Source organism: Pleurodeles waltl, chromosome 9 (assembly GCF_031143425.1).
Source record: "Pleurodeles waltl isolate 20211129_DDA chromosome 9, aPleWal1.hap1.20221129, whole genome shotgun sequence".
NCBI classification, from domain to species: domain Eukaryota; kingdom Metazoa; phylum Chordata; class Amphibia; order Caudata; family Salamandridae; genus Pleurodeles; species Pleurodeles waltl.
In genome coordinates this window covers 1,009,122,524-1,009,148,783 of record NC_090448.1, presented here as the reverse complement: position 1 = coordinate 1,009,148,783, position 26,260 = coordinate 1,009,122,524, and the positions used below count along the sequence as shown (strand labels likewise).

Here is a 26,260-nt window from a genome sequence, read left to right as displayed (position 1 = left end):
TAAAAATATATAAGGGGATTCCCAATGCTAAGCTATGAGAGAAGCAGTCTGCACAGTAGTGAAAAATGAAATAGGATGTTTGTCACTAATAGGACATGCAAAACCTAAAGGTACATGTCCTACCTTTTATTTATACAGCACCCTTCCCATAGGACTACCTAGGGCCTACCTTAGGGATGACTTGGGTGTAATAAAGGGGAGTTTAGGCTTTTGCAAGTAGTTTGAAATGCCAAGTCAAGGTGGCAGTAAACTGCACAGACAACCACTGCAGTGGCATGCCTGAGACCGGTTTGAAAGACTACTTCTGTGAGTGGCGCAATCAGTGCTGCAGAACCAGTAGTAGAATTTAATTTACGAGCCCTGGGTATATGGTATACCTCTTTACAAGGGACTCACATGTAAATTGAATATACCAAACAGGTGTAAGGCAATCATACAGTGTTTTAGGGGCGAGCACATATGCACTTTAGCACTGATAAGCAGTGGTAAAGTGCCCAGAGTCCTAAGCCAACAAAGAGAGGGTCAGAAAAATAGGAGAAGGAAGGCAACATTTCTGGGGATAACCCTGCAGAAAGGGCCATTTCCAACAACTCACAAGTATGTTTTCCATATGTTAATTTGTAAATGAACTCGGAAATGGCTGAAAGTATTACTATTTTTATTTTTAAACTGCATTTGGTGAATAACCAAAATATGCTGGATGTATTTTAAAATAGTTAAACTTGTTGTTAGGGCCTGTTTGTGGTTTGCTGGTGTTCATTTTCCAGCTTCAAAGCCCAAATGTGTTTTATAAATGCAGTTTGTTAAGCGATAGAAGGGCACTAGTAAGTATTTTGTTATTGAAAACTGCACAGAAGCCTTTGCACTATGTTACAGGACAGATGCAGAGTATATTTCTCGTCTTGTCGCCTCATACATAAGGCAGCACAACTGATAAAGGTCTGCTACTTTGAAACTTGCCAAGAGGTGAGGTGATTTTTCTTTGTTTTTGATTTTAACTGTTAATTTATCTTCCTTCTGTTTGAGAAGTGGGTTTACTCTTTTCATTTGTTTTTATATATTGTGGGGCTTTTGAACGAAAAGTGAGTGTTTGATGATGCCTAAATAAATCTCCATTAGGAAACAATCAAAGCATATGTGTTCTGTTTTTTCATGGCTAAAAGTAAATGAAAAAGCGCAGATGGGTCCCTACTTGACATAAAAACTACTAAAATGGGAAACTGGGAGCCTTACTTATATCAGCAAAGTTTATAATACAAATGTGTGAGACAGTTAAATGCCCAGTTTCTCGTTCTACTTAATGCTCACTGAGACGTAATCCACACCATGTGCGCCTGTGTGGATTGTGTAATATAATTAGTATAGTTTAAATTAAGCTGTTTCTCATCTGTCTGTTATTCAAGTGCTTATATAACGGATGATGGTGTTATCATTGGTTATAAATGCTGCGATTTGCATCCTGCTTGTGGCTTTTTTCGTGATTTGTTTGCGCCTTGGGGTCACCCAGAGCTTATCTGCCAGCGAGCGTAGTAGCTGTCTTATCTGCCCCATCTGGAGGACCCAGTGGAACAGCTGTGTCCAGCTACGCCACGCCACGTCTTCGTCAGTGCGTCAGGCACGTTAAACGTGTGTCATTGTTAACATCCCTTCTACGTGATCCAGTGACTGGAACTGCCTTTAGTGGTCTCCCGGGAGAGCTTCCTGTTTTATTTTCTGCAGGAAGGAGTGGCCGGTCTTCCTTGTTTGCTGTTCTGGGTGGTGGGAACAGATCTCTGACCATTTCCCTGACCGGTATATATCATTTTTTCCTTTTTTTGCAGGACGTCTGTGCGTGTATGAGTGGGTTTGCTGTGCACTTGTAATCCATGTGGTCAATTAAGAGGGAGGCATCTGTTGGGTTTAGTTGACATCCCGAGGAAGGGCTGCGAGCTGAGAGCATCTGTTCAGCATTTTGTCAATGGCTTGTTTTTCCATAATTTGCTACACAGGGTGAAGGTTTAGGGAGGAGAGGAGCATTTTATATTTGGATTCCGCCTTGGGTATTTTTCGGCAGTAGCTAGACAAATATGTTTTCTCCTCAGAATTAAAGGGGTAATAGTTACAAACGATACAGACAATAGGATATATTTCAAATGTCGTTTTGCCACGTATAAAGACAGCATGGAAAAAAGAGGAATTGACATTATTTGACAGACTGGTGAAGGGCCTTTGAATAAAATAAAGATTTATAGTCGGAGCCAGACTGGGAACAAAAGCTGATCAGAACAATCCTCACATATTGAACTGAGCGAGCTTTTAGAGCATTCTTGCGCAAGCTCGCCTCACCCAGGGTGAGTTTGGTGGGTTCACCACCCCAATTAAAATATATTTTTTTTAAAGTCCAAATGGTGCTTTTTGCAGCAGTCTTACAGGCCGTTTTCAAGTGGCACTAATGAAATATTCTAATACTTGAGGGATGCCACTTTATCCATGAGCAAAACGTTTCAAAAACAGCGAATTTTCTGAGAAAATTCTGCAGTCCTTGCAATGTAAAATATTGGATTAGAATGTATTTGCCATACAATAAAATAATGCTATAATTGGTCAGGGTGCTGTGATTTATTTGTATGTTTTCTGGAATATACTCAAATAATCTTTGGTACAAAAAAACATACTGGAAAGCTTATCAAGTAATTGAATGTTCCTAATGGTATTTTGAACAATGTGCCCACCTCACAGAAATATCACACAAACATCCCAGACTTCAACTTAATATGCTTGCATGTTAAGAATTATCATGCTCAAATAGGCCCATACTGTGCATTGTGCCAGAGGGTCCCTTAAGGTGCCAGCAGCATGTTTAGAATGGCAGAAATAATATTCACTGTGCCTGGTCTGATGCAGGTGTCTTACTACTCTCATATGTTTGTATAGGTTTAGGCATTAGTGTTGTCTATCAGATTACAGATACTGTCATGATCCCAGTGTTCCATGTTACTTCAGTATGTCAACTGCACATTGTTATGCCAGTTTCCACATTACTACACCAGATTCTATCATTCCTGCCAGGCATTCTTCACATTGCCTAGCAGTAATGTCTCAATACACATATCAACATTGCTGTGCTAGTTCTTACTTTTTCCAGAGTATATATAGTACCATTGCCATGACTGTAGCCCCATTTCTTCCCGGCATGCAAAATCCTGTTTTCGTGCTGACAGTACCACTTTTAGAAGGTGGTTCTGGGACAAGCAGAAGCTACTGGGACCATCTGTGGGGATTTATGCCCTTTACACATGATGTCCCAGGGCCCTAACTACTATGGGCTCAGAGCAACTGGGCCAAGTACCCATACAGCACTTGACTCTCAGCAGTAGGATCAAGCAGTATATAATTATACTTATGTTAATAAACTATAACTCGTTGCCCAAAGTTACTTTCCGGCACAAGTTATAGTTTCTTCAGATAAGTATAACTATAAGTATAACTATAACTGCTGAATTTCTATGGTTTTGTTTGGGTAAAACTTCAACCTAACTATAACGTCCATGTAACCTTTGTTTTTTTTTCAGTGAATTTCTATGTTTTTTGTTATGGATACGTTAATATTTATGTCAGATTACAGCTAGCCAATCAGGGACTGGCTTTTCCCCTGACACCGAGGAGGATCCGTGTCCCTATATATATGAATTTGGTGCTCATCTAATAACTAGAAAACTACTGTTTGTGATTTACACCAAATTACAAAAAGTGCGCTTTCTGGAGCAAGAGCTAGCTTTTTGCCAAATTTGGTGTCCAGCAGTTTGAGTTTTCTGGGAATATTTCGTGAAGATTCATCACACACACGCGAAGTGAAATATCACACTCCACAAATAACACACTCAGACTTGGTAAGGTCGGCACTCTGGTCTTGTCCAGGTAAGATCCTGAAACCCACTTTCCTGTCTAAGGTCTGGGGCGTTCCCCATTTATGTGAGGCAACATTCAGGCTAAGCCTTGCCAGTAAGTCCAAGTCTTAGACAGCAGATGCTGCCACAAATCTCACGGGAAGGAATTTGCAGGGAGGTCGGGGGAAATAAAATAATAATAACATTTGTTTAAAATTAACCTGTGCAGGCTCCCCATGCAATCCTGGCACTGCTCCTATGCTATACCTAGCATGAGAGTAGCACCAGGATTAGTCTGAGCAGCTTGGTGTGCCACTCATACAGTGCACTGGAGTCTGTGCTGTTTCTCCAACCCGACTGTGCAACACAGCTGGGTTGGAGAAACCTAATTGCGCATGTCAGTTTGGCTGGCCTAAGAAGGCAAACTGACATGCAGTGCATTCCATTTCACTCCTCCTCCCCGCTCCATGGCCCAGCCCCACCCCTCCCTGCACATGCTGGCTGAGCCAGCAGCTGAAAAATAAAACAATACTAAAATATTGTTTTATTTTTCAGCTGCTGGCTCTTAGCCAGTGGGGCGACGCTCCTTCGCCATTGTGGAAGAGCCGCCCCCGGTGTTAGAAGTTCTCAAATGGCCTTTTAAAAGAAAGTATGTCGGTCAGAGCAACTCCTTCAGAGGCCCATCAGCCCAATAGTCAGTCTTACGCTCTCCTACTAGAGTGACAGTTCAGAAGGTCTGGGGACGCATCAGCGGTCCGGCAGTGAGCAGAAGTGTGGATGCTGCGTGCGAGGTGGCAGGTATCCATGGTGCTCCTCCATTCATACGGTACATCTTCCTGAGTATGGGGGAAGGTCTTGGGTGCTCCTTGGTTTGGGTGGTTGAATTGATGCCCTGCTTTCACAGGTCGCCACATGCACCTCTCCTGGTCAAAACCCACATGACATACATTGGTCATGAACAGCAGTTTGCAAGGTCGATGGCCACTCTGGGACACAGCGATGTACTGGGCGACAGCTCTCTTCATGTCAAAGTTATGCACCAGGGGAACCGCTATTATTTATGGCCATGGCCCCCAGATAGCATACGGGGTCGTGAGCAAAGGCACATGGGTGAATATCCCAGTCGGTGTGGCGGTCCCAACTTGGACCAGATTTTCACACTCTGCCTTTAGGAATACACTTGACAGGATCCCCACTGGACATCGCTTTTTTAATGCTTTCTCTCCATCTTATAGCATACTCAGGTCCCAGCAGGAAGGCTGATGCTGATACTCCAGGCTCCAAGGCGAGTGGTCTTGATTTTCCTTGGTGATATCCCCTCATTCATCAGGTAGACTAGCAGACCTTTACTCCCCAGTCCTGATCAGGCAGACATTGTGCTGAGGTTCTTCAGTTTTGGTAGGCTTCTGCTCCCCTTTTTATAATCCATAGCCAGAAACAGATGTAAGTCAGTGTCTCTGGCTTTGATTACGAGTGCAGGTTCTATTTAGTGCACCTGGTAATGATGCCATGGGGTATGTTATATATTGGATGCAGTAAATGACTCCTATTATAAGCGTGTGGGGAATAACATGCTGATTTTGGTGTTTAACACACCACAATCTGTACAGTATGGTAAATGCTATACACATTTCCCCTGTTCAATTTCGACACGTTTGACGTGCCAAAATTTATTTAACCTTACGGTATTTAATGCATCCAATAATTATCAGATGCATTAAACGCCTTTTACCTCGTAATTCCGAACCGCCAGTAGAAATAGGTTTACTCAGGGGTTGGAGCTAAACTACCCACTCATAAACAGGCCCTAAGTCTTTTAACCACATGCTGTGAAGGTGGCTTCTTTGAAGTGCCCACTACTCTTTCCCGTCCCTTGTCCAGGAAGCAATCTGTCACTGCAAGAGCAACTCCACTCTTGGTAGCCCCACAACACAGGCCATGGGATTGACTAGAGGATCACATCTGGATTTCAACCTCCTTGATATACATTCATCAAAAGGTTAGAAATGGCCCTACTGTTTATTATTCCCTTATCTCTATCTCCATCTCCTTCCTGAAATGTGCCGAGGCCTCACTGACCAGAGACCTTTCCAGAATCATAGAGACTCTTTGAAGTGCACAGGAGAACCTGGCTCTCTCTTCCTGTAGTTGGTGTCCCACCCAGCTCTCAAGAATGTAATAATACACAAATCTGGCTGAGGATGGATCCTTCACATGCCTTCCTCAAGTCCCTGGGCTTCCAGTGTTGAGCCCACAGGCCTTCATGTATTGTATCACTAACAGGCACACATACATACATTACAGCATGGACACACACGTGCTGCACAGTGCTACATGCCAACACCATGTATACCTAGAGTGAGTTAAGCACACAACAACAGAACTTTACATGAGTGGGCTGGTAGGCCCCACTGCAATTACACAGGTAAAAAGGGCTGTTTACACTATTGATCATCAGTACCAAAACTCAGTATGCTGCAACCACCTGGCTTGTGCTACTTAACTCATTCATAAGGGAAGTAGCCCTTTCACATGAACTCTCTCCAGCCTAGATGAGCCTGTACGGCAGCTATACTCTTGTCTGACGGTTGTCGAAACAACAACTTCGGACCAGACACTAGAAAATGTGGACCGAACAGCATGCATTGAGAGGCTTGAAAAGAACTATGACCAGCTGCAAGACAAACTGGACAATCTGGAGAATCACTCCAGACTCAACAATGTTCAAAGGGGAATTGCAGCAAATATTCCTCCTTCCGAACCTGAATCATATGTCTAGGCTCTTTTCACCCATCTATTAGATCTCCCACCTGACCAACCGGTACTGCTAGACCAGACCCATAGGGTGTACTCAGCCATTCAGCAACAACAGAAGCTTCCACCTGACGAGATTACTAAAGTCCACTACTTCCACATAAAGGAAAAAGTGATGCAGGCAGCCAGACATCAGGAGTTAATCACTTTCAGGGGCGACACCATCTCCATCTAGCAGGACATCTCAGCCCAGCCGCTGGCCCGTCGCATAGAATTCCAGGCTGTCACCCGACATCTACCGGTCCAGAAAATCACATACCGCTGGTGATTCCTATTACGTTTCCATTTCACTTACAGAGACAACAGAATAGATGCCACACTTATGGGAGGCTCGTGAGGCCCTCAGGATGCCCTCAGCATCGAACTTTGAGGTGCCCCAGACACACCAGTGCTGTCCCCAGTGGACCGGGGAGGAGGATGGAGATTCCAAGGAGCTAAAACAACAAAAAAGAAAGCGCGCAAGCAAAAAAGACGCAATGCACAAGTTCAAAGACATACTTCCTCTTACGACGATACCCCCTGCTAAGCGAACTCTAGCTGGTCACCCCATTGGACCACTCCTGAGAGCCGGAGCCGGGTGGACTGGAAATACCTATCCAAAATCTTGACCAAAATCCAAATGGGCCCTAAGATGACGACTTAGATACAAGGTAACTTCCAGAATTCTGTAGCAAAACTAAAGATCACTAGAACTCATTCCCCCACTATCTTCCTTACGAGGGGGACTTGTCAGGGATGCCCTCTCTCCCCCTCGATTTTAGCACTGTTTAAGGAAACCCTGGATGCTAAAAAGTTTTTAAAAAGAGTTCAGTAAAAAAAGAGGGTATCACTATTGACGGAAGGGAACATAAAATAGCTCTCTTCGCAGACGATAAACTGTACTTCCTCACCAACCTGAACACCTCTATCTTGCCCTGATGATGGAATTAGAGTAATTTTCCACAGTTATCAGGCTTTAAAGTGAACTACACCAAATCCTGGGGTATGGGAGTAGCCGATCCACATGGTAGCCTAGAGATACCTGTTCGACAAGCCGGATTACAATGGGCCACCTCCAACAGCACCTCCCTGGGCATCCATGTAACGTCGTGCACAGAAGACTTATAACAAGACAACATTCCCGCATTGCTTATGGCCCTATTCAAAGACCTCTATCATTGGGGCAACTTAGAAATTTCTTGGTTGGGTCGGCTTAATAGCCTCAAGATGAACTTCATGCCGCGCCTCTTATATGCCCTTCAGACCCTCCCATTATCCATACCTAAAACGAAGCAGAGCCATATTTGCACCAAAATGCTCCATTTTGTTTGGGAAGGGGGGGCAAATCTCCTCAAGGAGCCAGGGGGAATATGCTTAGCCCTACGTCAGAGAGAAGCCTTAGGTTCCCGGATGCAGCCACATATGTCTTGGCGGCTGAACTTAGGCCCTCACTGGATTGGAACTGTAACACCAATAACAAACCTTGGGTGCAGGTAGAGCAGGCTTACTCCTCGGTCCCCCTAGAGGACCTTCTCTGGCTTCCACTTTCCAGAGGTGCACTGGGCCCCCATCTCCCCCAGTTGACATCTCTCTTGCTAACATTCTGTCGCGAATACGGGCTAAACAATTATTTCCTTCGTACCCCTCACACCATTAGCACCCAACTATGATTTTCCACCCGAAACTCTCCACCAAGCTTCATTTCGTTGGGATCAGGACAAAGCTCCCACACGATGTGCCTTTTACAAGGACAGCGAACTGGGTACTAATACATCAATAAGAGAGAGATCTCCCCTCCCCCTCAATACTGCATATGGCGTAGGGCAAGCCTTACATTAAGCAGGGCTCCCGAAGGCCTGCTCAGCCATGGAGAGGGACATAACAGCCTTTGAATCACTATATCACTCTAGCATTTGGCTTGAGGACATTTCCTGACTTTACCATTACATTCTTACCCTAACACCAACCAAGAAACACGCATACATGGCACAATGAGAAAGGGACTTAAGAACTGAAATCTCTGAAGATACCTGGGGGCAATATGGTATTGGGTGTCTAGCTCCTTGGTTTGCATTCAACATAAGCAAAATGCCTACAAACTAATCACACCCTGGTATTTGACTCCAGTCCAGCTACATAGAATGTTCAAGGGTCCAGAAACCTGTTGTAAGGGTGCAAGGCACATTCCTGCACAACTGGTTGTCCTGCCCGAAGATCCAGTCCTTTTGGGAGGAGATCCTCCAGAACATACGCAGTATAACTAACATAATACTCCTGCACGATCCCTTGCTGATTCTGCTGGGTGACCCAGGCGTAGAAAGAGAGCCCTCCCTACAACAACTCAACGGGAACAGTTTATGTCTCATCTGCTCCTTGCAGCACAGCTAAGCATAGCACAGCTATGGAAACAGCCCCACGCCCCCCTGCTAAACCTGTGGTGTGGCAAATTTGGGAATTTATATACTATGGAAAAGCTCACCACCATTCTCGGGAACAGATTGGCTAAATTTGAGGCCATATGGTGCCCCTTCGTCACACACATTCGGCAACAAATCACGGCTGGGGCCTTACACCTTAATATGTTCAAGACACTAAGGGGGTCATTCTGACCTTGGCAGTCTTTTCGCAAGACCGCCGAGTTACCGCCGCGGTGAAGACCGCCGACCGCGGCGGTATGCCGCTGTGCGCATTCTGACCGCTGGGAGCGTTCCGCCGGAAAACCGCCAGCAGCCACACTGGCGGTCGGCGGGAAAGTGGAGACTGGTCAACCTCCACCGCCACGCCAGCAGAACACCGCCCACAGAATTACGACCCACATTTCTGTGTGGCGGTCTTCTGTTGGCGGTCTTCTGTTGGCGGTCACCTCCCCATGGCTCCTGTCACCTCCCGGAGGACCAACGCACAAGGTAAGTTGATCGTCCGTGAGGGGAGGGGGTGGGGGGGTGTTGTGTGATGTGTGCGTGCATGGGGGTGTGCGTGTGAGTGTGTAGAGGGGGTGTGTGAGTGCGTGCATGCGGGCGGGGAGTGCTGCTGTGCCTATGGGCAATGTGTGTAGTTCGGCGGGTGCGCATGTCGGCATGTATGTGTGCGGGTATGTGTCCCCGTTGTGTATGTGTGTGTGTAGGGGGTGTGTATATGTGCATGTTGGGGGTGTGTGCATGTCGGGGTGCGTGTATGTGCATGTCGGGGTGGGGGTGGGGAGGGGGTTCGTACCACCTCTGGGGGGTTGCAGGGGGGTGGAGGGTGTGGGGGGAGGACTCGGGGGGCAGTGGGGGGTGGGGGAGACCCCTATCAGTGCCAGGGAAGGAATTCCCTGGCCCCGATAGTGCCTACCGCCATGGTTCGCATGGCGGTTCCCGAACGCCAGAAACCGCGGCGGTAAGCAGGGTCATGATACCGTTGGCGGTCTTGGGTCGACCGCCGGACCGGAGTGCGCAGACTCCAGCCCGTCGGTCATGACCGCCGTGGCTGTCGGAGTGGGGAAGTGGCGGTCGGTCGCGGCGGTGACCGCCGCGGTCAGAATGCCATTTTTAATACCGCCGGTCTGTTCGCGGTCCGACCGCCGCCTCTCCGCCGACCGCCAAGGTCAGAATGAGGGCCTAAAGGTCTTAGACACATGGATTTTCTCTTCTTCTGAGTCAGCAGATGAAACTTCTTGAATAGGTCATGGTCAGATTGCTTTGTATTTATGCTGTCACGCTATTAGAGGTAACAAGACATTCATGATGGACATGGTGGTTGTAGTTGCTTCAAAGGCATGCTTGGGTGGATGAGAACAGAGGCCTTACAAGGGATTACCTGAACGCCTGTTGTATTATTTCCTGAAGTTATGCTGAAGAAGTTCATGGCAATGCAGCGTGCAGTGTCCCCTTCCTATCTTTGGTGATCATGTAATATGTGGTAGATGAAATTGCTACATGTATCCTTTTGTTTTTTTGTTTTTTTGCCTTAAAATGCTTGATAGAATTGTTACAAAATATTGCCCATAAAGTAGATATTTGTACATTAATAAGTTCCATCGCAAGTGCTATAAACAGTGTCAACGGAATGCATTCAATTAGTAGCAGAACAATACTTACATAGATCATCTGTAAAGCTAACAGGTATATTTAAGATAATTTACAATCTTACATCACCAGCATTTACAAGTCTTGATATATTGTATTACACAAATGTAAAGCACAGCTTACATACCATGGCCAACATTGTTCCACAGTAGGTAAAGCATCATTGAAGTGGCAGTGTCTATACTTCCCTAATATATGATTACCAAACCAGCAACCACAGAGTCCCTCATAATGCCACTGTCATATTCATGCAGTCGAAGCTAGACAACTGTATTCCAAAGGGCATGTGTAGTAATTATTTTCCTTTAGGAGGAAAATAAATTTGCTCATTTGTACCATGCCACCATGAAAGTTTCTTAAGTGCCTTCTGTCAGCTGCTGAAAACTTGTAGTTTGTGAAAATAATGCTGTTTTAGTCTACTGTGGAAAACTCACTGAATGCAACAGCTGATGTTTCTTTCAGAATATGAAAATCAGCATTGCTTCGTCAATGTCCACTTTGCTGCGCCCTGGGCGTAAAGTTTCATTGGCCATCCAGGTCAACATTTCACTGCAGGATGCACCTTACCAGTGAACACACTGTCCCAGTATGTAGAGGACACTTTGAGCCTGTTTTCCTTTCATCTCATTAACCTCCTAATTGCCTGGGCAGCAACCTCGGGCTTCCGTACTCAGTGTTGGAGCCACAGAGCTTAAAGAAACACTCATGCAATAAAGCTGATTCTATTGTGTTCGTGCACAATAGAACCAGGAGCCCTGTTGTTTCCCAAGTAGGCTGTTATTGCAAATACCTTCTGTTGATCTTGAAAAGCATTATGCTTTAAAATAGTGTTGTTGGTGGGCAGGGAGAAGTTGTTTGGAGGAATAAGACAATTTTCATGCTCCTCCAGACAAGCTCTGGGTCAGTGCTGCTCTGTCATTCAAAGGTGCACAGATTGGTTCAGCACACAATTTACCCTTGTGAACACAAAAAAGGTGGAGATGGATAATACGAATTAGAGCATGGGAGACACACTGGCAACATTGCGTCAGTGCTCTGAGTGGCAGAGAGCCAGGGGCTAGCCACTGACCTGGTCTGGTTCTGGTGAGAGTATAGGGCTCAGAGTGAGAGGCCAGTGACTGCAAACAGGCAGCATAAACCAACCCAAACACAGTGGGGGACGCACTAGTCATAGAGAGATATCGGACTCAGCTCCCATAATCCAGTGACAGGAGGAGTAAAGGACCAAAATAGAGGTTGGAATTCACCTTCCCTATGAGACAGCCAGGAAGAGGACAGAGAGAGAGGGGGGAAGGCAGAGTGCTGCTCTGGTCCAGTCCTGTTTTGGTCCTTTGCTCACACACCTACAGCTTGATGTGGCGCCTTCTTGCAGCTAAGTGCTTCCCATAAGGGCTTCTAGGAATCATAAGAGAGACATGACACTTAAAGATAGGCTCACCAGGGTGGCTGTGACAAGGACCAGACCCAACAGCTGGAGCAGATTGTATCTTTACACCCACATCCAGTGGCCCACTTGCATCAGCGAACATACACAGGATGGTGAAAGAAATGCTTGCAAATAGGCTAAGTCACTGGCAATCGCTCTGGGTACCACTGCAACCCATTTCTTTCCCACTGTGTCACTTTAGACAGAGTTCCTCTTTGTACAATCAGTACTAACTCTTCTCTTTAAGGGAACAGCCAGACCCAGGCTGTCAAACATGGTCTCCACCAGAAGGAAACAGAAGTTACCCCAGATTGGTTTTGGCCTTCATAGTCAGTGAAGTATGGATTTTGTGACAAAGGGAACTAATGATTCACGTCTGGGCGTTCCTGTGGCTACTTAGAGCAATGCATCAAACACACAAAGAATGATGACAGGAATGCTTGCAAGTAGTCTAACAAAACTAACCACCCAGGGTAGCATTCCCACCCTTGATGGTTTTGCCCACTGTGCCACTGCAGGCAGAGGTCTGTCTTATGCAAATCAGCGTAAACTCTTTTCCTCTTATGGACACTCCATTTTGAACAACCGTGTGGAGAACCTACCAGAAGGGAACAGAAGAAACCCCAGACTGGTTTCATACTGGTTATGGCCTTGTTAAGCCTTTTCAGTGAGGTTTAGCGTGGATCCTGTGTCACAGTGAGCACCTGCACCAGCAAAAGAAAAAGAGGCACCCATCAAAATGCCATTTATTGAAGACTTGTTCCACAGCCTGTGTGAAGATATTTCATCAGTAAAGACTGAGCTGACTAAAGAAGTTAATCACAATATATTGAAGCTTGGAAAAAGGGAAATAAAATTTGTAAGAGCTAATAAGCATCAGAGATCAGAATATATAGTTAGGGAAACAAATTGTTGATGTATCAATTCTTATCCCTCAAAAGTCACCTAGTGGAAAGTGATAGGTTACGGCTTAAATTTGAATGATTTCAGAGACAACTGTTTTCCTCGGGACCCTGGAAAAAATCTGAAGCTTACATGAACACTTTTACTTTAGTAACAGTTAAGATCCAAGGGGCATATTTATGAGCCCCTAGCACCATCTTGCGCCACATTTGCGGCATTTATTTTGACGCAAATGTGGCATTGAGGTGGCATTTCCCACATGCAATATTTACAAAGTGGTGCGGTGTTTGCATTGTGCCACTTTGTAACCCCTTGCGCCACATTATGCCTACACCAGGCATAATGTATGCAAGGAGGGGGGCGTTCCAGTGCTGGGGGGGTACAAATGGCTCAAAGGAGTCTATGATATTCCTTTGCACCATTTTTATTGGCATTTTTTAACGCCTGCCTAGTGCAGGCATTAAAAAGAGGCTCCCATTGATTACAATGGGGCTCTGGGTGCTTTGCAGGATTAGGGTCATAATTTGTGACGCTAGCCCTGCAAAGTGCCGGACTAGCGTCACAAATTATGACGCTAATGACCCTAACTACTGCCATTGTGTGCCGTATTATAAATACGACGCTACCGTGGTGGCATTAGAGGGGTGCTAAGGGGCGCAAGAAAAGTGGCGCTGCACTAGGTGAAGCGACACTTTTCATAAATATGTCGCCAAATGTTGGCCAGGAAAGCGTCCTAAGACAAACTACAAACAGTTAGTGAGGGAGGTTTTCATGAGCACACAAGATCAGCTGCTGTGCTTGTGCCTCTCTCCAGCATTGGGGTCTTTGCCCTTCTGACACCTTCAGGTGCCCCTAGTTGGGCTGTGTTGACCAAAAAGGCAGACTTTGGTATGGCTGTTGGGATAGGCCCTCCTGATGCATGTCCCTTTGGGTCTCCAGGGTCCTCTGTTACCTGACCTTAGCAAGGCTGGCCGAAGTGACTTGCAGCACCCCGCCAGCTGCTCCATTTGGATAGAGGGAGTCCTCATGGGGTGGCACCCTGTTGTATCTTCTGTTGGATGAGGGGAAAGTCAACAGTCTCCAGCAGTGTTAGCCGGACAGGAAGGTAGCACCAGTGCAGCTTGCAATTCGACAAGGAGTTGAGTTGAGCCAAGCTGCATCATCTTATACTTTGCCAGCTTTCTGGAGATATTCCAGCCACTGGCTGTTTTTAGCTGCTAATCACTTCAGGTGATTGCATTGCCTGGTAGTAAGATGCAGAGATCATTTTATGTTGTTTGTTACTGGCTCAGCTGGGTTAAGTTGTACCTTTCGCGGATGTTCATCCTGTAAAACAGGCAGAAGCATCCACCCCAGTGGTTCTTTCTATCCTAGGCAATATAAGAAAAGAGGTAATTAATAAAATTTCACATTTTGACACTGTAAATATACCTTTGTGTACCCTTAGGCACTTGAAACAAATCCTCTCTCACTCTACAATTGGCAGTCAGGAATTTAAGATCTGGTGACCAATGCATAAGTCAATTCAAACTGAAATAAGCCTGGGCATTTGGAAGCCCTACTAGGTCTTGTTCCGATTCTTGTTTCTTTCCAAAACAGGCAGGGAAGCACAACTGGAAGAAACACAGAGGGTGAAGGAGAAAAAGTAAAAGTCTCACTGTCTGAAATCATTTGGTTCAAACACCCACAAGGAAGACCTAGATGTATTAAAAGATCATCAGTTTCAAACTAGACAAAGGACCAACTCCTTTATAATTTACGCCCCCTGAGTTCGAGCTGGCCGCTATAAAAACAACTCACCTATTGGTAAAATCAGGAAAATAACTTTAAACTTGTATACCAGTACCCTGAGCAAAATATCTGCAACTGATTACAATTTATCAATTTCACATGACTTTCCATTTGAAAGTTCCCACAATCTACCTGGGGCACTATGTTCGATATTCAGAGGCTTACAAGCATTACAATGAGTCCTCTCTTTGATATTATCTCTTTCAGAAAAATCTACAGTAAACTCATATTTTAGAAACTACAACCTCAATTCTTCATATTAATGCATACAACGGAAAAATGAAGATCTAATCCAATCTTGAATTCAAAAGATCGGGTTCCTGAGTCAGAGGTAGAAAACACTAACTTGATAAAACTGTAATATAATGTCACAGAACAAGTCTGTCACTGTTCTATGAAACTAAGACATTTTAAAAGAAATAAAGAGAAGAAAGAAGTACCTGATCATATATTTTGAATATGGAAAATGGTAACCGAAGAAACAGCTAGTTAATTACACAGGGAATAAAGATAGCATAATTGCACCTGTTCCCTGCCACTCCATCTTTGAAATAAAACTCGAAGATGGAAAAAAGACACCAAGGCTAATAATAATATCAAAATAAGCAAAGGAAAAAAGCAAGACTACGATTATGAAGAAGCACTCACACTGCCTTAGATTTACTTTGGAAGAAGGAAATCAGCCTTTTATAAGCTAATCAGAACTACATTTAGATCGCTCTACGAACCAAGCACTCAATCCATCCTTTAAACAAATAAAGTGGGCCTTGACTCTAGCTTGAATTGTTTGGCTATGGAAATTGATTGTCATTCTTGGAGCAACAGAAATTCATCTAAAAGGCTCAACAATCACAACAGAAATTGGCTTGCGCAACATGCTTAAAAGGGGATTTACGGACAAATGTCACTCACAAATCATTACATTTTATTTTTATTTGACACTTGTACCGTTCCTTTAAAAAGATCTCACCTGTTCAAACTATTGCAAAATAGTGAGGAACTATGTATGATTGAATCCAAACATATTGGATCTGTAATAATTAGGGATGATCAGTTTGGAAAGCAGTCTAAAATTGTACGAAAGGGGAAACAGCATTACAATGCAGTCAAAACCACACATGCCATTACCACGCAATGAGCATTTTAGATATTTGCATATATATCTATATATATATATATATATATATATATATATATATATATATATATAAATTAGTTATAGTTAGGACCACGTTTCCATAGGAAAAGCATTTTTTGACTTCCCTATATCTTTGGCGTAGTTCGATAAACCTTCACAACATTTTCCCCAAAAAATGTGCCGGTGATTCTTGTTGTGCGTGGAATTTTTCCGGGTGATCTGTCATGCGGGGGCAGAGAAAAAGGGGGGGCAATAAAAGTGCGTTCCCATGTTAATTCTCATTGGGGTTTTTAACACGACTACAGCACAAACCACTGAATGGAATACACCAAATTTGGCCGAAAGCTAGATTTTGTTCCGCAGATTGTGCTTTTTTATTTGGTGCAAATTTGTTCATTAGTTTAGGAGAAATTACATGGAATCCAAATTTGTATATCTGGGTGGAGCCTAAGCACAGATCTCATGGTGAGATCTAATTGGCTGTCAGCACTTTAACCAGGAAGTGCTGGCAGCCATCTTGGGACCAATATACATGATAGCACCATACTGAAATGCATTGTAGTGAATGGCATGGTTTGAGGGTCACAAAAAGGAGAATGTGTAAAGGGTAATAACAAATTTTAGTTACATTATAAATCATTTGTTGATGGTACCATACTAATTTTAGGAATTGTGGTGCGTTCTAAGGTGATTTTACCCTGCTGGGAGTTCATGAATCATGTTTGAGAGAAACTGTTTTCTCATGATTTTCCCTTAGGGGTGAAGGAAGCTTCTACAGAAGCTAAAATGAAAGCATATTTTCTGTAAATTCACGCTATCTTTCTCAGCCATGTGAGAATAAAGTCTCACATTCTCAGTTGTGTTCTACTAAAGCCTCCCAAAGTGTTCTAAAGAAGAACTAGAGTGCTAACAGTCTTACTTATGACAAACGTGTGGCACACTTGAAGCCATCTTGATTGAGTCAAAGTAGTAAAAACTAAAACATTTATGGGCAGACTTATGAAAAGTTGCGTTGCACATAGTGTAGCGCCACTTTTCTTGTGCCCCTTAGCGCCCCTTAACACCACCATGGTAGAGACATATTTAAAATACGGCGCACCATGACAGTAGTTAGGGTGACTAGCATCATAATTTTTTACGCTAGTTCGGCGCTTTGCAGGATTAGCGTAAAAAATGACGACGCTAAGCCTGCAAAGCACCCAGAGACCCATTATATTTAATGGGAGCCTCTGTTTAACGTCTGTACTGAGTACGCGTTAAAAAATGCGATAAAAATGGTGCAAAGGAATCTCATAGATTCCTGTGCGCCATTTTTACAGCCCCCTAGCACCGGAACACCCCCCTTGCATATATTATGCCTGGCGCAGACATAATGTGGCGAAGGGGTTACAAAGTGGCGCAATGCAAGCACTGCGCTACTTTGTAAATATGGCGAGGCGTTTTTGGCCTAGTTGGACCACATGTGCGTCAAAAACAATGACGCAAATGTGCCGCAAGTAGGCGCTATGGGCTCTTAAATATGCCCCTTAATTTAGAAAGAAACAAAATGAGCCCTCATTTTTTCTCAGAAATTATGGTTAGTGCTGTAGGGAAAATGCCTTTACCAAGCATGCTTAACCACTCATGCAACATTACCATGCATGTTTTTACCACGCAAGCTTTTACAACAAATATGCCTTTACCACGCATGCCATTACAACGAAACCAAGAGAAAGGGGAGGGGAACCAAAAAGTATGTTTCCCATGTTAAATCCCATAGGAGTTTTGAACAAGACTACAGCCCGAACTGCTGGACAGATTTACACCAAATTTAGCAGAAAGCTAGATTTTGCTCTGCAGATTCTGCTTTTTGTTATTTGGTTGAAATCTGTTCAGTAATGTTCGAACTATTAAAGGGAAAATAAATTTGTATAGCTAGGGCCACAGATCCATCACAGTGTTTTCACAGTGATTGCGGCTTATTCGCGAATGCACGCGCCAACAGGAATGATGTGATTGGCTAGCCTCAACCTGACCAGACAGTTGTGGCTACCAGTTTAAGGTATGGGAGACTGTCCCGGGGGCTGAGAAATAAACTAAAAAGTGGTAGGTACCCTGACCCCGAGGTGTGAAATAGGGGTGTTTCAGGGTCAAATTGTGAGTTTAAATGTTTTTTTTTTACCACGCACGATTTTCAGGAATACGTTGCGACGCTCAGCGTGACCCCTTGTATATCACTGTGACGAATTTGTGAATAACGCCGAAAAATGTTAAAAAAAAATAACATTCACTGACTCATTTGTACACTAAATCATGCACTCATCACTCATAGAAGCACTCAGACCCTCATGCACTCACTCACAGACACACTCAGGGTCACACACCAACTCTCAGACCCACTCAAACACTCACGCACCCACTCACAGATCCACTCAGGGACTCACACACCCATTTACAGACCCACTCAGGGATTCACGCACCCACTCACAGACCCACTCATGGACTCGCACACCCACTCACAGACTCACTCAGACACTGACGCACCCACACACAGACCTACTCAGGGACTCACACACCCACTCACACTCCCACTCAGACCATCACACATCCTCTCACAGACCCACTCAGACACTCATGCACCCACTCTCAGACACACTCAGACACTCATGCACCCACTCACAGACCCACACAGACACTCACACACCTACTCACAGAGACACACTCACACCCACTCTTACACCCAGAGACACTCTCTCGTACCCTGTCTCCTACCCAGGCACTCTCACACCCACATAGATCCTCTCGTACCTACTCTCACACCCAGACATTACCACGCCTACTCTCACACCTATTCTCACACCCAGAGAGACAAACCCTACAGCCAAATACTGCCGTGGGGTATGGTAGTCATGGGGATTGGCCGCAGGGCCCCCGTGCACAGCCAGATGCCATGTGCAGGGGTGGTTGGATTAAAGTGTAGTAATTAAAATTACAAACATTAAAAACAGAGAAATTAACTGACAAAACCAAAGGTTACAAGGACATTATATTTAGGTTCTGAATTTACTCGCACAAAACCATAGAAATTTAGCAGTTATAGTTAGCATTATTTCAAGTAAGTATAACCTGTTTCCTAAGGTAACTATAACTCGTGCCCTCGCCATGCACTGCTATTTACCCCAGATAGTACAGCACTCATGACAACTTTTAGAATGCCAATAAAAATATCAATTAAACAGCAGTCAAATTACTGAAGAAAAAACTGTGCATGGCAGGGCGCGAGTTATAGTTACCTTAGTTACTGATTTCAGGCCCTTCCTAACAGAGCATGTTTTAGGCAGGCCTAGGACCAATCTAGTGGCATGTTTTGAATCATCTGCCGTTTGTTCAAAGAATATTGTTTTACATTCAAATAGGGGCCATGACAGTAGTCAAGTCAAGATATAATAAGTGCGATGGCCACTGCAGCCTTCAGCTCCTGGGTTCAGAAAGGAAGAATTTTATTTAGGGTCTTGATAATCCAGAAGCAAGGGCTTACCGTTTTGTTGACCTGTGTATCAAAGGTCAAAGAACTATCAAAGACCACCCCAGATTTTTTTGCTGTGTTAAATGGCACTGGGAGCATCCCGCAGGTTTTAGACCACCAAGAATTCGACCAGATGGAATTCTCCACTCCAAAAATCAAACTGTCAGATTTTTCTCCATTTATTTTAAGCCAGTTTCCATCATCCAACTGCTGACCTTGGCCATACAAGAGCTGAATTTATTTACCACATTGTCCAAATCATCAAAGATGGAAATGATGATTTTGGTATTGTCTGTATAGGAGGAGACTTGAAAGCAAAATGAGCTCACTAGGTTGGCCAAAGGGGTAGAGTACAAATTATAGAGCGTGGGGCTCAGCGAGGAACCCTGAGGGTCCCCGCGAGGAAGCTGAAACGGGTGAGCCCTAAAATCACCACAGCTGATAGTGAGAGTTCTATCAGTCAAGAAGGATTCTAACAATTTTAATGCAACATTGCACAATCCTGCTTGTCTCAGCCTTTGCAACAAGATACATGAATAGTTGGTGTCAAAGGCTGCAGACAAATTGAGCAAGGATAGCCTCTCACCCTGAATCTACCCGATGGTGAATGTAATCCGCTGCCATTATTAAGGCAGATTCCATGCTGTGATTACTTCTGAATCCATTTTGTGACGGATCCAGACATTGATGTGCTTTAAGAAATTGTGCCAATTCCAGGTTTATATGTATTTCCAGAATTTTGGACGTGTCGGGCAGCAGAGAGATCGGACATAGATTTTTAAGATCACCCAGATCTCCGTTAGGCTTCTTCTTTAGTGGACTCACACTCGCCTTCTTCCAACACTGGGGGAAGATGCCAGACTCTAACACCTGAGAATAAACTTTCTCCCAAGAATCTCTAATAATATGAGGGACCAGTTACAGCATCTTAGGCGGGCAAGGATCATCCGGCGACCCAGAAGTCGTTTGTGTCAGAAGAGCTTTAATTCTAGCTGGTGGAGTAGGAGAAAGGTTTACTAAGAAGCATCTGCATCCTCGTCATGGAAGGTAACTTCTGAAGTAGGGGTAAGCTGTTTATCCTACTGTACAAATTCCACATGGATCTACAAAATCTTTTCTCTGAAAAACTCCACTACTCGATTACAAATATATTGTGAGTCTTCCAGAGCTTGTGGATTAGGGGGAGAGGAGAGGTTAGGGACGACCTTAAATAGGTCTTTCGGGGCATTACTGACCAACCTTAATTTCTGTGAAAATAAAGAAGAATTAGCCTCATTAATTGGCACCTTATATTCTTTCACTGATTTCCTGTGCTTAGTCTTATCCTCAGGGAGCAAAGTGAGTCTCCATCTGATTTCTAGTCTCCGACATTTCCTTTGTAAGTTTTTCAGGTCTTCTGAAACCATAGGCCAATGTATTCCTCCTGTCTTCCAATATAGGTTGAGCCGGGACCAGTTCTTCGATAAAAGAGAAAAGCCACTTAATAAAATTCACTGCTAGTGATTCTAACTCTGGCATCAATCTAAGATTTAATGAAAGCCCCTCCAAACTGCCCACTAGAAAGTTTGCTCCATTTCCTCACACTAATAGCTTTATCTCTGATCATTTTAACTGCTTGCTAATTGGATATTTTGAATACCACTGCATAATGATCTGACCAGCTAAGCTGGTTACAGTCTTTCCCCTCCAGTTCTTCCTGATTGGAGAAAATACAGTTGAGCGTTTGACCTGCTTTATGTGTGGCCAGAGGAACTTGCTGGGGAAGGCCACAGCTATCAGCAGGTCTAAAAAGACACTGGTATCCTTATCATCCTGTTTCTTCAGATAAAATTTTAAATCCCCTAAAATCGTACAGTTATTGCTAGTAATGAGGAGTTCAAGCACCTGATTCTAGTTCATTAAGAACTGTGCTGTAGGACCAGGAGGGCGATACACTAATACACCTGCCAGTAACAGCGAGCCGTTGGACCGTATTTTAATGTGCCCTACCTCACATCCTTCAACAGGAAGTGATAATAATGGTTTGAGGGAGCATGCCAACCTATCCCTATGAATAATCGCTAAACCCCCTCCTCCCTGAGTACCTCCATCCATCCTAGCAATAGCATAACTCGGCAGGGTACCAACTACCATGTGTGGCCTAGAATTCTCTTTAGCCCAAGTTTCAGAAAAAAAAAAACAATCGACCCAGGTTACACCAATCAGTTCAAAAATGTCTATACAGTGCTTTGTCATAGATCGAGTATTCACCAGAACTCATTTCAGGATGTTCTTCTCTTCTTCATGACTCCCCTTCAGCCTATCCTTGTCCTTACCACTCATAAGAGACCAATTGCTGCTAGGGAATACCCTTTTGTCCCCTTTACCAGGGTCTACCCGCTCAGAGATTGCCTCGGAATCATTATTGTCTAAATTGAGCAGAGCAAGCCCCGAATACATCAACCTTAATGTACCTGGCTCCTGACCAGCAGCAACCCTGGCTCAGGCTATCCAGGCGCGGATGGGAGCAGACAGACTTGCCTTTGGCATGCCTTAGGCACACCTGCGGCGAGCCAGTGAATCGGCGTGCTTAGAAGTAGTGCCGATGAACATAGGAGGAGCACTGGAGCACTGGAGTGCTGACTAATCCTCCAAGTTTTGCACCAAAAATGGCTGCCAAACAGATGTAATACAGGCTTTAACAGGCCCACCAGTGACACCAACTACCACTTCCAGATTCCAAAAAACAAAGAGATAAATGCTCCCCAACACAGTCCCCACTAAAATATAACCCAATGAAGTTTAAAAATATATGTAAAAATGGCAAAAAGGTTCAGTTTGGTACAATTCCCCAACTGTACCTCTGTGTCAGGGCAGGCCGCACACACATCTTGTGATTCTAAGTGAATCAGCTAATCTCCGCAGGAGTGAAAAGAAAAATAAATATGACATTTGGCAAAACATCCTACCTCATATATAAAGTAACTGAGCCCATGGCCATGTCTTAGTGAAAATACATTTCGAAGCAGAAAACATCTGTTGTCACAATAAAAGCAGATTACATCTGTGGTTACAATAAACTTCTATTTAAAAGGAGGAAAGGGTTTATTTGAAGTGTGTGTGGCTTTGTATAACATATCTACGAATCGAAAGAGGTTCAACAAAGACAACAGAGAAGAAGAAAAAATAAAAGTAGTATCTCAATCACAGCATGGTCAGTGGAAGAACAGTAATCCAGCAGAAGCACTCAGTACTTTGTCAATGCTCTATCCGATAGAAGAGGAAGCGAAGTCAGCAGACGCTGGCCAATTAGAAGGCAGCAAGTAGGAGTAACAATTAAGCCAACAAATGTTAAGCAATGGGTGGGCTGCAAGCCCCTTGTTGTATGCAATATTTCTTGCAAGCCGGAGTGCATGCAGCACATGCACTGTTGCAGACAAGACCTAAAAACCGAAAGAGATATTTCAGTCTGAGCCACATACAGAAGAATTTCAGGCAGGGAACCCCAAGTGAAAATAGAGGGTTCTGTTAACTGAACCCGATGAAACTAAAAGTATGGAAACCAGGGAATTCATAGGAGTGCTGGAGAAAATGCAGTTCCCCAGGAATACTACTACATTTGCTTTGGCATTGCCCAAAGCTGATACAATACTGGAAACAAATACTTAATGATATAGATGCAATATTTAATACACTGTTCCCCGGATTTCCAGTCTACGGTATCTTCAGTCTGTCCAACAAATATTACCTCTATGGTCTGGAAGACTGATAACATTAGCTTATGGTAAACAAGTCAGGACGATTCTATGTAGTACAGATAAGATACATAGAATACATCAAAACAGACATAATGTAAGGATGTGTATTTTCTACGAATACTGGAGACTAAACTTCTACCTCGTTTACCGGCAATGTACCAGACTGTAGCCTTGACTGAAGCACAGGGCGATCAAGAATGCATTATTTGAGAACACAGTGCTGAACTAAGCTAAACAGTGTGATAGAAGGAAATTAAAACAAGACCGTAAAACTGGTTATTTGTAAAATAACAGTGCGAAGCTGAATAAAATGTATCTAGGGCAATGTGCACAGATGGTTGGATGGTTTGCAGAAATCTCCGCTTTTAAACTATAAAGACATGTTTACCAACAGTAGATCATGGATATTAATAGCAGGTTTCTGAGTATAAATTTCTATCATACCAATTCTAATGTACCAGCTTCTGCTTTTCTATGTAAGATCCAATAATTTCCTGGCTTCAAGCTCCTTTTCATTTTGTAAGTGGACTGGAGACATTTTAGATCGAGACTGATAGTATTTTCTGGAAAAGTGAACTTTTTCACAATAAAGAACACTGAAAACCAGAAGGATATTGAAGTGTATAGAGCAGGGACACTGTCATGATAAGGAGGATGAGGATTTACCTGATCTCTTCCCCGGAGCCAAAAATGACAAGGAATGTGCCCTTCTTATATTACAGGATTGGGCATTCATAACAGAGACAGGAAGTCAGGCAAGATCGGATAGTACACAAGCCTCAGTGAACATGCACAAGTGTGAGAGGCGTGGCCCAAGAACGAGAGAGAAGAAATCCGGAGGGGAACAGGAGCAGGCATCTCTTGTCAATTTCAAGCAACAACATAGAAGGAACACCCCTGGAGTGCATGAGAACTCAGGAAGTACAGTGCCTGCCGAAGAGTCCAATCGCATCAAGGAGACCGTGGAACAAAGAGCTGGAGATGATCCTACTGGGAAACAAAACAAGACTCAGCATACCCTCCGGCAGACTCTTCACTCCTACCACGCTCCTCGATAAGCTTGGCTGCGTCAGGTGCGTAATTGTCTTCTGAATCAGGAAGGTAGGCAGGAGGACAAAGGCGTATTGTGTGGACAAACTAAGAGTAAAGGAAATAGGGAGGGACGAAATGTGGACACAATATAAAGCAGACTTTGGCATTTTCCTAATTGTTTTTATTTTTCCATCTTTCTTTTCTTCCGGCAGGTTAATTGTGCTTGAGACAACTACGGCCTAAAAAAGGGGCTTGCACTTCCACCCAGTGTTATTTGAACGACATTCTCTTATCAGGTATACATTTTATTTTCCCTGCCCTATTCACTAAATCACTATTAATTTCACCTTCAAGATAAGTGATGGATTAGGACACCAGAATACCAACCTCATCAACTGGGGGTTTAAAGTGAAACATTACAGTCACTTACCTGACGTATCCTTTTTGTTGAGGGTGTCAGCGGATGGGAGTCCTGGAAGACCTAGAAGAAAAGAAGAAGAAGAAAGATTTGTGGTAAAAGGAAGAATGTAATGTTATCATCCTTGCATTATAAAGAAAATAAAATGTTTCACACATAAACAGCGATTCCAGTATTTCAATTTTCGAATACTGTGACAGAAACATTGTTTAAAATGTACGAACACATTCTGAAACAAAACGTTTTGTGTAGATACTTATACTAGAGCCCCTGGAAAATAGTTACGCTGGCACAGTCCAACAAAGTCTATCTACAAATCTTTTCATACTTTCCTTAGATTTCAATTAATGGTCTGAATGCAATGGACATATATACTAATTTGTGAAGAAGTCATTGAGGCAGTGAGCAAAACTGGTACTGTAACTAGCACAATTTGGGAATGAGAGCTTCTGTTGCCAACATCAGAGAATACCTCATAGCCGAATGGCTATGACAGGCAAAAGTAGCCAATGGCAAAATGCTACATGAATAACCATGAATAACCATAACAACTGAGATAATATTCAATCAATTAATTAATTCCTTCTATCCGGCCATTGCTTGAAGGATGATTGGTGATTCAAAACTGCACGTCTACCATTAACTGAGCATTTTCAAGATGAGATAAAAAGAATACCTTATTTCATACTTAAAGAAACTCTTCATTCTCATGCACTATTGACCCTAGGACCTGATCTACATCCTGTTCTCTTCTATTCCCTGAAGTCCTTCTCCTATTTTATTGTACTGTTTTAAGAGTATGTATTGGTATTCTTCTGCATAGCACCGCCATACTCTAATCTGAGGATGTACTTCATTATTTGTCAAATAATTGCAAATAGATAAAAGAGGGTGACTCGTGTAAGTAAGTACATTATTCACAGATGCACTAAATTATTAAATTCATGTAGGCAGAGTCTGAAAAGAAACTAAAACATCTTGGCGAACAAGTCTACTACCAATCACATTGAATAATTGGAACTTTGTTGGAACTTGGTTAGTTAATTCAAAAGAACAATTAAAATGTATATACAGGAAATGGATGGTCACTTTATACAATCACGTTCTTACTAACCAGGAAATCCCAGATATCTGGTGTGGTTCTATTCTGGCTCCAATCTATAAAGCACGAAAAACAACACAACCATCTAATTACAGATTGATTGCACTAATGGATGTTGAGGCAAAATACTTCACAACATGCCTTCTTGCTGAATTGTTGGATTGGGCCTTCAAAAGTTTACTGGTGCCAATGAATCAGATAGGTTCATTAAGGGAATTGGCATATCCACCAACACCCAGATGTTGACCATATTAATTTGACAAGCAAGGTTCCATTCTTTAAATTTACATCTATGTTATGTGGACTTTCATTCAGTTTTTGATGCGGTACAGTGGAACATTCTGTGGTCTTAGTTACAAAGTTGGGGAATTTCTCCTTTCCTCTTAAAGGCTATTCAGTTATTGTACACAGATACTTGGACAAGGGTAAGGATGAGAAAGGGTACGATGGTTTCTAAAAAAAATCCCAACAAGAAATGGTCT

The 26,260-nt window shown here is 43.5% G+C and overlaps 1 long non-coding RNA gene across 1 annotated transcript; it reads left to right on the top strand.

The window, feature by feature from the left end:
• Positions 1 to 1,657: 1,657 nt before the first annotated feature.
• On the top strand, positions 1,658 to 24,748 carry LOC138258768 (uncharacterized). Its single transcript, XR_011198557.1, has 3 exons — positions 1,658 to 1,791; positions 23,949 to 24,299; positions 24,471 to 24,748. It is a non-coding gene; the product is annotated as an uncharacterized lncRNA (long non-coding RNA).
• Positions 24,749 to 26,260: the final 1,512 nt, after the last annotated feature.